This window comes from Oncorhynchus gorbuscha, linkage group LG06 (assembly GCF_021184085.1).
Source record: "Oncorhynchus gorbuscha isolate QuinsamMale2020 ecotype Even-year linkage group LG06, OgorEven_v1.0, whole genome shotgun sequence".
Taxonomy (NCBI): domain Eukaryota; kingdom Metazoa; phylum Chordata; class Actinopteri; order Salmoniformes; family Salmonidae; genus Oncorhynchus; species Oncorhynchus gorbuscha.
The window spans coordinates 70,967,154-70,980,551 of NC_060178.1; the positions used below are offsets into that span (position 1 = coordinate 70,967,154).

The 13,398-nt window shown below is 43.0% G+C and overlaps 1 long non-coding RNA gene across 1 annotated transcript; it reads left to right on the top strand.

Moving 5' to 3' along the window:
- Positions 1-466: 466 nt before the first annotated feature.
- Positions 467-10,313, top strand: LOC124037240. The gene is made up of 5 exons (XR_006839151.1): positions 467-759; positions 8,891-9,009; positions 9,317-9,696; positions 9,867-9,953; positions 10,094-10,313. It is a non-coding gene; the product is annotated as an uncharacterized LOC124037240 (long non-coding RNA).
- The last annotated feature ends 3,085 nt before the right edge of the window (positions 10,314-13,398 follow it).

Below are 13,398 nucleotides of genomic sequence, written 5' to 3' on the forward strand. Positions count from 1 at the left end.
TACTCCTTGTTCACCCACGACTGTGTGGCCACGCATGACTCCAACAACATCATTAAGTTTGTCGACGACACAACGGTGGTAGGCATGATCACTGATGATGATGAGACAGCGTACAAGGAGGTCAGAGACCTGGCAGTGTTGTGTTGTGCATTGTCTGGAAAATGCTCATAAGCAAGCAATTTACTATAAACATAGTCTACACCTGTTGTATTCAGCGAATGTGACACTTTTTTCAATTGTATTTATAGTATACTGTTTGCACTGTAAATCTGACTGTCCCCTCTTCAGCATGGTTCAATTAGGCATCCAGTAATGTCAACTGACCTTTAAACATGAGTCAAATCTGTCACGCCCTGATCTGTTTCACCTGTTCCTATGATTATCTCTACCCCCTCCAGGTGTCTCATATTTCCCCCAGTGTATTTATCCCTGTGTTTCCTGTCTCTCTGTGCCAGTTCGTCTTGTATGTTTAGTCTTGTAAGTCAACCAGCGTGGTTTTCCCCTGTACTCCTTTTTGCTATTCTCCTTTTTCTAGTCCTCCCGGTTTTGTCTCTTGCCTGTTTCTGGACTTTGTACCAGCCTGCCTGACCAGTCTGCCTGCCTTGACTTACGAGCCTCTCTTTACCTCCTTGACTCGGATCTGGTTTTGACCTTTTGCCTGTCCACGAGTTCTCTTTGCCTACCCCTTTGGATGATTAAACAGGACCATCAGGACCTTCTACTACGCCCTCATCAACCTGCTGTGCTCCTGAGATGCATGTGAGTCTGTTTAACCTCCTGATGGGACACTGTCAATAGACTAGTGCTGTTTTGTAGGACCACAAATGGCTCCCCTGGGTTTACACTGATTGGACATGTAGTGATTTACACAGCATACTAATCCAAACTTTTATCAGGGTTAAGAATTTATATTTCCTCACTTTTGTGTGTCCAAAGAGTGCAGGTTGGTATTATATCCTTCAAATTATTTGACAGCTAAATTATTTGACATTGACTGCTTCTCTGAGGTCTTTGAAGATCTTGGAGTGAACGGCAGAGCTTAAAGGCCCAGTGCAGTTAACTTAATTTCCTGTGTTTTTACATATATTAACATGTATTTCTACACTATGAGAATACTGGAATGCTATTGTGAAAATGATGATAATGCCCTTTTCGTGTAAGAGCTGTTTGAAAAGGCCACCTGCAGTTTCAGGCTATTTTGGTGGGATAGACCTTTTGCCTGCCTGGTGACATTAGTTAATATACCAATAAGAGAGATGAAGCCAAGATGGCGTCCCTGTGAGGGAGGGTTTTCTCGCTTGTCAAAGCAACTTTGAGGGTTAGGTGGTTAACAGTCTAATATTGGCTATCAATGTAGCAAGAAACTAACTGTAACTTGTTTTAACCACAGGACCAGTTTTAGTTTTTGTCAAGTTGAATGGGAAGAGCATGACAGAAAGACAACAGAAGATGACAGGAGTAGTTGGCTATGATGAGAGACAGAGCAGCATGGATACACTAGATGCTGCAAACTCAAGCAAGAGAAAAAAAAACTGACCAGGATGAGATCCTTGCAACCTCTTTACCTCAGACCACAAATTTAAAAAGTGAAAGAGGACATTCGGGAAGCTGTCATTAATATCCTTGTGGCTCTGTGCATCAAAGACGAGCTAAGAGACATGATCGACGTGGTACATTGACTTGGGAAACTAAGATCAGATGTACCCCCTCGCAATGTCATCCTGTGCTTCACTATGCACCATTGCAGGGACATCTGAAAAAATGGCCTAGGGGAACAAGTTTCTGGACGAGAAGAAGCTCCGCATCAGGCTCTGATACCCCAGGATCAGACTGCCAGGGAGAGACTGTGGCCGCTTATACAGAATGCATGACAAGAGGGAAAGAAGGCTGGGTTCAAGGGCCCACACGCGTTTATCAAATGAAGAAAGATTACTGGTTAACTCTGACATGAACCACAGTTGAACTGGGAGTACTGCCAAGAGTACATTTTAATGTTTGAACTACAATTTATGAACACTTGCCAAGAAAAAAAGGATTTATTATACTGTTAACCACCACTACCTCAGCTGACTGTAGTTTTCTGTCGGAGTAACCCTCAAGATTTAATGTTTGTTTTATTGTTCACATTGCTACATCTGTCATCCAGTTCTCTTTTTTTAATGCAGTAGTTTGTTTTCATCTCACTCAATATCGTTAGGCTGAATGCTAGGGGTTTGAGATCTTAGAAAAAGGAAAGCCTTATTTTTATATTGTAAACGCAGTAATGTAGATTTTGTCCTTCAGGAAACTAATTTGTGTGAAAGGGATATGAGAACCATTCTGCTGGTGTTTTGACACTTCTCCACAAGTTTAAAGGTGACATTCTTAAATCCACATCTTCACAGGATGGGAGATGAGTCATAGCATTGTCAAGTTTAACAGTTACCATTTTCATCATCTGTAATATGTATGGCCATAACTCACATGCGCCAATATGACCCCCTTTTCCCGAATTTACCAGAAAATTACAGGATTTACACAAATACTCAGAGGCTTTTCTAATTATTTCAGGGAATTTTAATGAAACGCATAACTGTTGATCGTTTTCGTCCTAGAATGAGTCAAAGCTCTCAAAATAGCAATATCAGCATTATGCAAGGATCTCTGATGCCTGGTGTTATTTCAATCCGGATGCAAACTGTTATACCTGGACCAACACAACTATGTCACGTAAATCTAGAATAGATTTATTCCTAATTTCCCCCATTTTGTTAGATGTCGCTCATCAGTTGGCTCCCTTTTCTGATCATTTGATTTCCCTGAATTTACAAGCTACTAAAAAATCAAAGGTGCATTGGAAATTTAGACACTTCTTAAAGATCCTTTTCTCATTGGAAACATAAACGTTAGCTAAATATTAATTTGCAAGAAAGGACTTGGGTCATGGAAGTAGGTGGGAATTTTTCAAATATAAAGTCAAGAGTTGTAGCCATTAAATGTGCCAAAGAGCTTATGCACCTAAAGAACCTTGGAGAAAAAGAGTTGATGAGCAAGCTTGGCAGTTCTCTAAAGAAAAATACTCTATCTCAAAAATAGTTTGTATTTAAATCTTTACAACTAGAGTTAGAACAGCTTTACACGGATCTGGCAAAGGGTGCCTTGATTGTGTTAGCTGAGTTGTTGGCTAGCTACAAAAAAAAAACAGCCACGTCGCAGGATGTCTTGCTCCCAGACAGACTAAAAAACGTCTTTGCTCGCTTTGAGGACAATACGATGCCACTGACACGGCCCGATACCAAAACCTTCGCACTCTCCTTCACTGCAGCCGATGTGATTAAAACATTTAAACGTGTTAACCGTCGCAAGGCTGCAGGCCCAGACAGCACCCCCAGCCGCGTCCTCAGGCATTGCGCAGACCAGCTGGCTGGTGTGTTTACGGACATATTCAGTCAATCCTTATCCCAGTCTGCTGTTCCCACATCAAGAGGGCCACCATTGTTCCTGTTCCCAAGAAAGTTAAGGTAACTGAGCTAAACGACTACCGCACCGTAGCACTCACTTCCGTCATCATGAAGTGCTTTGAGAGACGAGTCACGGACCATATCACCTCCACCCTACCTGACACCCTAGACCCACTCCAATTTGCTTACCGCCCAAATAGGTCCACAGACGACTCAATCACACTGCACACTGCCCTAACCCATCTGGACAAGAGGGATACCTATGTGAGAATGCTGTTCATCGACTACAGTTCAGCATTTAACACCATAGTACCCTCAACTTTTCATCAAGCTCGAGACCCTGGGTCTTGACCCTGCCCTGTGCAACTGGGTACTGGACTTCCTGACGGGCCGACCCCAGGTGGTGAGGGTAGGTAACATCCTCAACACTGGGTCCCCACAAGGGTGCGTTCTGAACCCTCCCCTGTACTCCGTGTTCACCCACGACTGCGTGGCCATGCAAGCCTCTAACTCAATCATCAAGATTGCAGACGACACTACAGCGGTAGGCTTGATTACCAACAATGACGAGATGGCCTACAGGGAGGAGGTGAGGGCCCATGGAGTATGGTGTCAGGAGAATATCCTCACACTCAATGTCACCAAAACAAAGGGGATGATTGTGGACTTCAGGAAACAGCAGAGGGAGCACCTCCCTATCCACATCAACGGGACAGTAGTGGAGAGGGTATTAAGTTTTAAGTTCCTCGGCATATACGTCACGGACAAACTGAATTGGTCCACCCACACAGACAGCGTGGTGAAGAACCTCAGGAGGCTGAAGAAATTTGGCTTGTCACCAAAAACACTCTCAAACTTTTATAGATGCACAACCGAGAGCATCCTGTCGGGCTGTATCACCGCCTGGTACGGCAACTGCTCTGCCCTCAACCACAAGGCTCTCCAGAGGGTGTTGCGGTCTGCACAACACATCACCAGGGGCAAACTACCGCCCTCCAGGACGCCTACACCACCCGACATCACAGGAAGGCCATAAAGCTCATCAAGGACAACAACCAGCCACTGCCTGTTCACTCTGCTATCATCCAGAAGTCGAGGTCAGTACAGGTGCATCAAATCGGGGACTGAGAGACTGAAAAACAACTTCTATCTCAAGGCCATCAGACTGTTAAACAGCCACCACCAACATTGAGTGGCTTCTGCCAACATACTGACTCAACTCCAGCCACTTTAATAATAATGGAAACCATTTTTTACATCAATTTATCACTAGCCACTTTAAACAATGCCACTTACCCTACTGTTGTGTCTTTCGCTATGCCGGATTAAGTGATATGCTATTCTATAAAATCCTTTCTCCGTAATGAATAGCTGATTGAGCTAATCATGTAAATGTAATCAACTAGAGAGTTGGTGCACCATGAAATAATATTTTTAGAGCTGTTATCTTCGGAATAAACTCTTGACGCTACCCATCCCTTAAGCAGGATAATTGTCATCAGCAACCGCTGAATAGCGTAGTGCCTTACAAAAAATATTCATATTCATGAAATCACAAGTGCAATATTGCAAAACACAGCTTAGCCTTTTGTTAATCCACCTGTTGTCTCAGATTTCAAAATTATGCTTTACAGCGAAAGCAATCCAAGTGTCTTAAGTTTATCGATCGCATGACAAATATTAAGTACACTTAGCATCAGGTAGCTTGGTCACAAATCAGAAGAGCAATCAAATTAATCGTTTACCTTTGATCTTCGGATGTTTTCACTCACGAGACTCTGTTACACAAATGTTCCTTTTGTTCCATAAAGATTATTTTTACATCCAAAATACCTCTGTTTGTTTGGGCATTATGTTCAGAAATCCATAGGAAAGAGCGGTCATGACAACGCAGACAAATTCCAAATAATATCCGTAATGTCCACAGAAACATGTCAAACGGTTTTTATAATCAATCATCGGGTTGTTTTTAAAATATATAATCAATAATATATCAACCGTAAATGTCTTTCACAGAAGGAGAGGGAAAAGCAATACCTTTCCCAACTCTTGCGTGAGCAAAACTCATGTGACCACTTGACGGGATGTTATCGTTCTGGTAGCTTGGTCACAAATCAATGTCTAATGACATCTAGTGGGAGCCATAGGAACTGAAATCTGGATCCTAACCCATTAGATACTTTATAGGCATTCAATTGAAAACTACCCACATCAAAAAAATCCCACAGATTTTGCTACGCTTTATCTTGGCCAGGTCGCAGTTGCAAATGAGAACTTGTTCTCAACTAGCCTACCTGGTTAAATAAAGGTGAAAAAAACATTGCCATACTGACTAAACACTCCTATTATCCTAAAAAAAACATAAGAATATCAATATTCAATCGTTTGGTCGATGGTTTCATTGTTTGACTCAGGTCTAATGTGATTGAGTCAAAATGAATAGCTGATGTTAGCCAAGTTTTGGCCATGTCTCTCTAATGATACATCAACTGGCGAAGCCTAGCCAAGTTAATTTACATCTGAAATGGGACAAAACAAAGGCTACAAAACATCTCCATACAAACAGCAGTTGTTAGATAGTGATACGAGGTAGCTATTACTACAACTATCTCACAGATGACTAGATGTAATCGCTGACTCTGATATGGTAGCTACTAGTTAGTGTAGCTTATTCATTCACCTCAGTTACAATACTAGCTCAGCACTGCGAATAAATATTAGTTTTAAAAAATTCTGTTAAACAGCAGTTACGTTGCCAGCTACATCAGTCAACTAAATAGTAGACCGTTTCTGCTCTGCTTGCTTTTACATCAAATCAAATCAAATCAAATTTATTTATATAGCCCTTCGTACATCAGCTGATATCTCAAAGTGCTGTACAGAAACCCAGCCTAAAACCCCAAACAGCAAACAATGCAGGTGTAAAAGCACGGTGGCTAGGAAAAACTCCCTAGAAAGGCCAAAACCTAGGAAGAAACCTAGAGAGGAACCGGGCTATGTGGGGTGGCCAGTCCTCTTCTGGCTGTGCCGGGTAGAGATTATAACAGAACATGACCAAGATGTTCAAATGTTCATAAATGACCAGCATGGTCAAATAATAATAAGGCAGAACAGTTGAAACTGGAGCAGCAGCACAGTCAGGTGGACTGGGGACAGCAAGGAGCCATCATGTCAGGTAGTCCTGGGGCACGGTCCTAGGGCTCGGGTCCTCCGAGAGAGAGAAAGAAAGAGAGAATTAGAGAGAGCATATGTGGGGTGGCTGTGCCGGGTGGAGATTATAACAGAACGTGGCCAAGATGTTCAAATGTTCATAAATGACCAGCATGGTTGAATAATAGTAAGGCAGAACAGTTGAAACTGGAGCAGGAGCATGGCCAGGTGGACTGGGGACAGCAAGGAGGCCTCATGTCAGGTAGTCCTGGGACATGGTCCTAGGGCCCAGGCCAGTTGAAACTGGAGCAGCAGCATGGCCAGGTGGACTGGGGACAGCAAGGAGTCATCATGTCAGGTAGTCCTGGGGCATGGTCCTAGGGCTCAGCTCCTCCGAGAGAGAGAAAGAAAGAGAGAAGGAGAGAATTAGAGAACGCACACTTAGATTTACACAGGACACCGAATAGGACAGGAGAAGTACTCCAGATAAACAAACTGACCCTAGCCCCCCGACACATAAACTACTGCAGCATAAATACTGGAGGCTGAGACAGGAGGGGTCAGGAGACACTGTGGCCCCATCCGAGGACACCCCGGACAGGGCCAAACAGGAAGGATATAACCCCACCCACTTTGCCAAAGCACAGCCCCCACACCACTAGAGGGAAATCTTCAACCACCAACTTACCATCCTGAGACAAGGCCGAGTATAGCCCACAAAGATCTCCGACACGGTACAACCCAAGGGGGGAACCCAGACAGGCCGACCACAACAGTGAATCAACCCACCCAGGTGACGCACCCCCAGGGACGGCACGAGAGAGCCCCAGCAAGCCAGTGACTCAGCCCCCGTAACAGGGTTAGAGGCAGAGAATCCCAGTGGAAAAAGGGGAACCGGCCAGGCAGAGACAGCAAGGGCGGTTCGTTGCTCCAGAGCCTTTCCGTTCACCTTCCCACTCCTGGGCCAGACTACACTCAATCATATGACCCACTGAAGAGATGAGTCTTCAGTAAAGACTTAAAGGTTGAGACCGAGTTTGCGTCTCTGACATGGGTAGGCATCTCTTTTACATCTCAGTGAAAGAGCGCCCCACACACACACACTGAACTGTTCTCAACTCTTCTGTGCTGGTCCAGCCAGCCTTCCAGAACCTTTGCCTTCACACAGCCTGTCATCCGTCTCTGTGGTGTTCTTGCAGTCCTAAATCCAGCCAGCCTTCCAGAACCTTTGCCTTCACACAGCCTGTCATCCGTCTCTGTGGTGTTCTTGCAGTCCTAAATCCAGCCAGCTGAAAACTCAACAGCTTACCGCATGCTCCTAAAGCACACCTCTGCTGCTTTTTATATTACATTGCGATGATAACACTGGAGGGGAAAAAATGCAACTTCTGCACCCCCCTCCGTCCGTCCTCAGTGAAAGGGGTGCCCCTGCATAAAATTATGCTGATTCAACTGGCTGAGAAGCTGCCTGCCTGTATCTCATCCCAACTATCGAACCCTACACATCCATCACCATGGGACAGCTGGAGATCTGATTTCAATACTGAAACAATGTTGCAAATCTCAGACAGCTATGTTTATACAAATCTCTGCTATTGTAAATCAATTGCTAGTTTAAAAGAAATGGAAGATAATGTGTATATATGCTTTTTACAGTGGAGATCCAGTTCATAAATTGTCTGGCTGGGCTGATGAGACAATGGATTGCGCAGTCTGGTGGAACAAAGTAAATGGGCATTTCAACGTCCTAGATTTAGCCGGTGTTAACACCAGCTGGAAAGCGGTTTTAACCAATTAGTATCCAGGATTATACCCACCTGTTGTAGCGTCCATACCTAACCTTTTACAAGGTGTGGAAAGTATTCCACAGGGATGCTGGCCCACATTGACTCCAATGCTTCCAACAGTTGTGTCAAGTTGGCTGGATGTCCCAGCAGCCTTGCAGTTCTTGACATTCTCAAACCGGTGCGCCTGGCACATACTACCATACCTCATTCAAAGGCACTTAAATATTTTGTCTTCGTCCTCTGAATGGCACACATACACAATCCATGTCTCAATTTTATCCTTAAATCCTTATTTAACTTGTCTCTTTACTGATTGAAGTGGATTAAACAAGTGGCATCAGTAAGGGAACATTGCTTTCACCTGGTCAGTCTATGTAATGGGAAGCGGTGTTCATAATGTTTCATACACTTAATGTATAACAGCAGTAATACACACAGCCCATGTAATATGTGTATTTCAACCTGTACAACTTTTCTGAAGACATTGGCTTTGGGTAACTCCCTATTTTTCAGCTGTTTCCTCAATCCCTATGAGCAGAACTGGAGGTTTGGGACACGTGGGCTCTGCCTCGGATGAGCTTCTTTTCTCCAGGAAGCTGTTCCGGGGGTTGTTCAAAGCTCTGTCCAGGAAGGTACAGTTAGGCCAACTCTTAACCCAGCCCTGTCCCAAAAACAACCTTTTGATGTTAACAGACTTGAAGGGTGTAATATCATATCATAATCGGGCCCATTCATATGTAATCGTGACCATTTCACATCTGTAAACATATATTGGAGGGGGCATGGGATTTGTTTTCAGACCAAGCAATAATGCTACTGCCCACACTAACCCACCCAGTCCATTATTTATATTATGTGTGTCTTTTCCTGTGTAGCCCTAAGGTATGTGTTTGTCCTGACTCTCCCGGTCTCCTCCTCCCTGTCGCCTCTCCTAAACAGCCCTATGACACAGCTCTCTGGGCTGGCTCTGCAGTATCTGGCAGCTGGAGCCCCTCCCTCTTGACCACATGGACCCTGTTTGAGGCTGGTTGGAGAGATACCCACTCCATGGATGGAGAGGGATACTTTGACTCCCAGTCTGTAGACACCTACAAGCAAGCTTTCAGCTAGGGCCTTTGACCTATCGTTATTCTTACCCTCTCTTGTAGAAATACCCCTTAAACTGACATGACATTATCATTTCTAAAATAAAATCCTTCTGATATGTCTCATGAATATATACATGGTTTCCACTTAATAATTAGTGTCTGTACCAGAGAAACTGGAGTATGTGGTGAATAAATGCAGGACACACCCATGAGAAGTGATCAATGGACAAGGTAACTGAGCTTTGAGCTTACTATGAGTATACAGTATGTTCTGTAAAATAATTCTGACACTGTCATTCTGTGTAAAGCGTGAACTGCTGTGTATGAAGGTTATGCTGTGTGTATAGGATTATCATACTGTATATGATTAATTATTCATGTTTATCTCTGCTGTCTTTCAGTTTTCAAATGGCTTGGTACTTGAGGAGCTCTGTGAAGAGACCAAAGTACACTCTCTCCTGAAGCCTTACACAGCTTTGGCTGAGAGGGTAGGTCTAAGCTACAGCAAACAGAGAGAGCACTGTATGCTGTAGGATTTTATATTTGGAATAATGAAATTTGTATGTATTTCTTACAGTCTTATAACATTTTATCATCCATTTGCTAATTTCATATTTGTTTTCCTCAGGACACAGAGGTGTATCGCTGGTCCATAAAGGAGACAGTGACAAAGTATGTTGGCCTTTGGCTGGACCATAGCGAGAACTAAAGAGGGAGATTTATTTTTCGTGTATTTATTTCACCTTAGGCCAGTTGAGAACAAGTTCTCATTTACAACTGTGACCTGGCCAATCTAAAGCAAAGCAGTGCGACACAAACAACAGTTACACGTGGAATAAACAAACGTACAGTCCAATAACACAATAGAAAGGCTGTGTGTGCAAATGAAGTAAGATTAGGGTGGTAAGGCAATAAATAGGCCATAGGGGTGAAATAATTCCAATTTAGCAATTAAACACTGGAGTGATAGATGTGCAGAAGATTGGGGTGCAAAGGAGATAAATAAACAACAGTATGGGGATGAGTTAGATGGGCTATGTACAGGTGGAGTGATCTGTGAGCTGCTCTGACAGCTGGTGTTTAAAGCTAGTGAGGGAGGTAAGAGTCTCCAGCTTCAGAGATTTTTGCAGTTCGTTCCAATCATTGGCAGCAGAGAACTGGAAGGAAAGGCAGCCAAAGGAGGAGTTGGCATTGGGGTGACCAGTGAACTATACCTGCTGGAGTGCGTGCAATGGGTGGGTGCTGCTATGGTGACCAGTGAGCAAAGATAAACGGATGGCACTGTGACAGACTGCATCCATTTTGCTGAGTAGAGTGTTGGAGGCTATTTTGTAAATGACATTGCCGATGTCAAGGATCGGTAGGATGGTCAGTTTTAAGAGTGTATGTTTGGCAGCATGAGTGAAAGATGCTTTGCTGCAAAATAGGAAGCCAATTCTCAATTCAATTTTGGATTGGAAATGCTTAATGTGAGTCTGGAAGGAGAGTTTACAGTCTAACCAGACACCTAGGTATTTGTAGTTGTCCACATATTCTAAGTCAGAACCGTCCAGAGTAGTCATGCTAGATGGGCGGGCAGGTGCGGGCAGCGTTTTTTGCAGAGCATGCATTTAGTTTTACTTGCATTTAAGAGCAGTTGGAGGCCACGGAAGGAGAGTTGTATGGCATTGAAGCTCCTCTGGAGGTTTGTTAACACAGCGTCCAAAGAAGGATCAGAAGGATGTCATCTGCATAGAGGTGGGTCAACATAATAATGAAGAACTAAAAAATATTCCTTGTTTTCTTCTGAGACTGAGCAGCTGTACAGTTCATATTGTTGTTCACACTGAATGTACTAACTATACTATTACGCAATGGATACATATATTTCAATGGATGCATAGACTGGGATTGCAGTGGACACAAAGACATATTTAAATGAATGCATCTCTCTGTCTGTGGTTTAGCTGTCATTTGAAGGAGGCTCAACCTTCACCTCCAATCCAATGGACATGAGCAGTGTGACACTCATTGGATCAGTTTGTAAAACAGGCTTGCAAAACTCTTGGAATTTTCTATTAACTTCCTGGTTTGCCAGAACCTGGTTGGAAGATTCTGGAGTTCCTGCTTTTGTTCTCCTGAGAATCCTCCAACCGAGATTTCATATATAGAATTATGATTATTGTGATTGACCGTATTATTGATTATTTTATACTTTCCTTCAGTCTATGGCTGAAATGCTGACTGAGAACTACCATAACACCTGGTCAAAAATGGAGCAAGAAGTGGATAATAAAAGCACCATTACATTAGAAACAATTATAAATTAAATGGCGTTATGTACCTTTGGCAACTTGAAGCCAATCAAAAAGGTTACTTGTGGTTTTGAAGCAAAACGCTGTGCAGAATGATTCATATCCATATTGCATCCCAAATAAATGATGATGATTGGTGAATTTCAAATGTGCCTACTATGCCTACTATCCTTTCTGAATGTCATACATTGTCATATATATGATACCCTCCCTGCCAAGGAGACAGCCAAACAGAGAGAGATCCCAAGATGTTCTCAAAGTTCCTTCAGCTCAATGGCTACACTGTGTAAAGGACAGGACTACTAACAACTGATGCTAAGTAATCCATTGGTTATTAGCATCAGTTGCTATAGAGATTAACTCATTATCAGTTTAATATATGACTAAAAAAACCCACTGAAAAACCCCACTGAATGATTCAGAACGTGAATAACCATATTTGTCTTTGTAAATGGTATTTTATAACATAAGGAAGTGAAATGTCTTCACCTAAGCACGTTTCACACACTCTGGGCAGAGTGGGTGGACATCCTAGAATGTGTTGTGTTTTTCCTCAGAGGTCATTCAGGCAAAAGGTCAGATGACAAAAGTAAAGGCTGATTCACTTTTTCAGCAAGGTTTGTAAATGTAAAACCCCTTTGTATTCTCCAGTCCAACAACTGAGATGGGCATGTACTGTAGGAGGATATGAATGAACAGTTTGCAATCTATTGTCCTGCTTGATTTTGCCCTGGCTATTATTAATTTCTTTACGACCACACACTGATGTAGGCTAATTGTTTTGTTGGGCGGTTGCCATGGGCAACCCCAGTAAGTGAAAGCTACTGTGGCACCGGAATTGATTTAGCCATTTTGGAAATCCATGTGGGTGTGTCGATTTCCATCAGACCATTGATTAAGCCTCCCACGCTCCCTCTATGTAGACCGAGAATAAAAGAGCATAAGGCACTCTGACGGGACCACTAATTCAGACTGCAGCCAGTCTCTCTGCACTCTCTACGCACAAAGATATACACTGAGACATGGCAACAAATACAGCACAACTATCACTGTTCCTTTGGAAATGACTCAAAACAGACAACGAGGAAAAACAGGATACATTTACCAAAACACAGTGATAAGGTGATATGAATAGCCCATATTGGTGTGCTGACAAAAATAAATAGTGTGTTAGGTCTACTGGTTTAGATTTGCCTAAAAGCATTGTGATTCAGTCATTTCTATCATACCCTCTGGTGGAACAGTACCTACAGTAAAGAACCATCGCCTCTACTTTCTGTCCACCGCAGCCAGCTCCCACGGCAATGGGTGTCATGGCTCCAATAAGGAGAAGGAGATAGGGACCAGGTGTTGGTTATTAACATATTACAATAATAACATGTTAGCAGATTTTTTTTGTCTTAACTGTCTATGCATTTTAAAAGGGGCATTTAACCCAACTTGACTTCAAATATGCCCCTGTGCCTTGAAACTTTACAGTCTCATCATATTTCATTTTATATTCCTCTTTTTCCCTCCATCCCTCTCTCATCCTCCTTCCATTTTCAGCCTGTTCTGCATACTGGGAACTCTTGTCAGACAGGATATCTCTGTTTGGTAAGGATGGTGTTAAGTTAATATAGAGCTTATTGACTCAAGA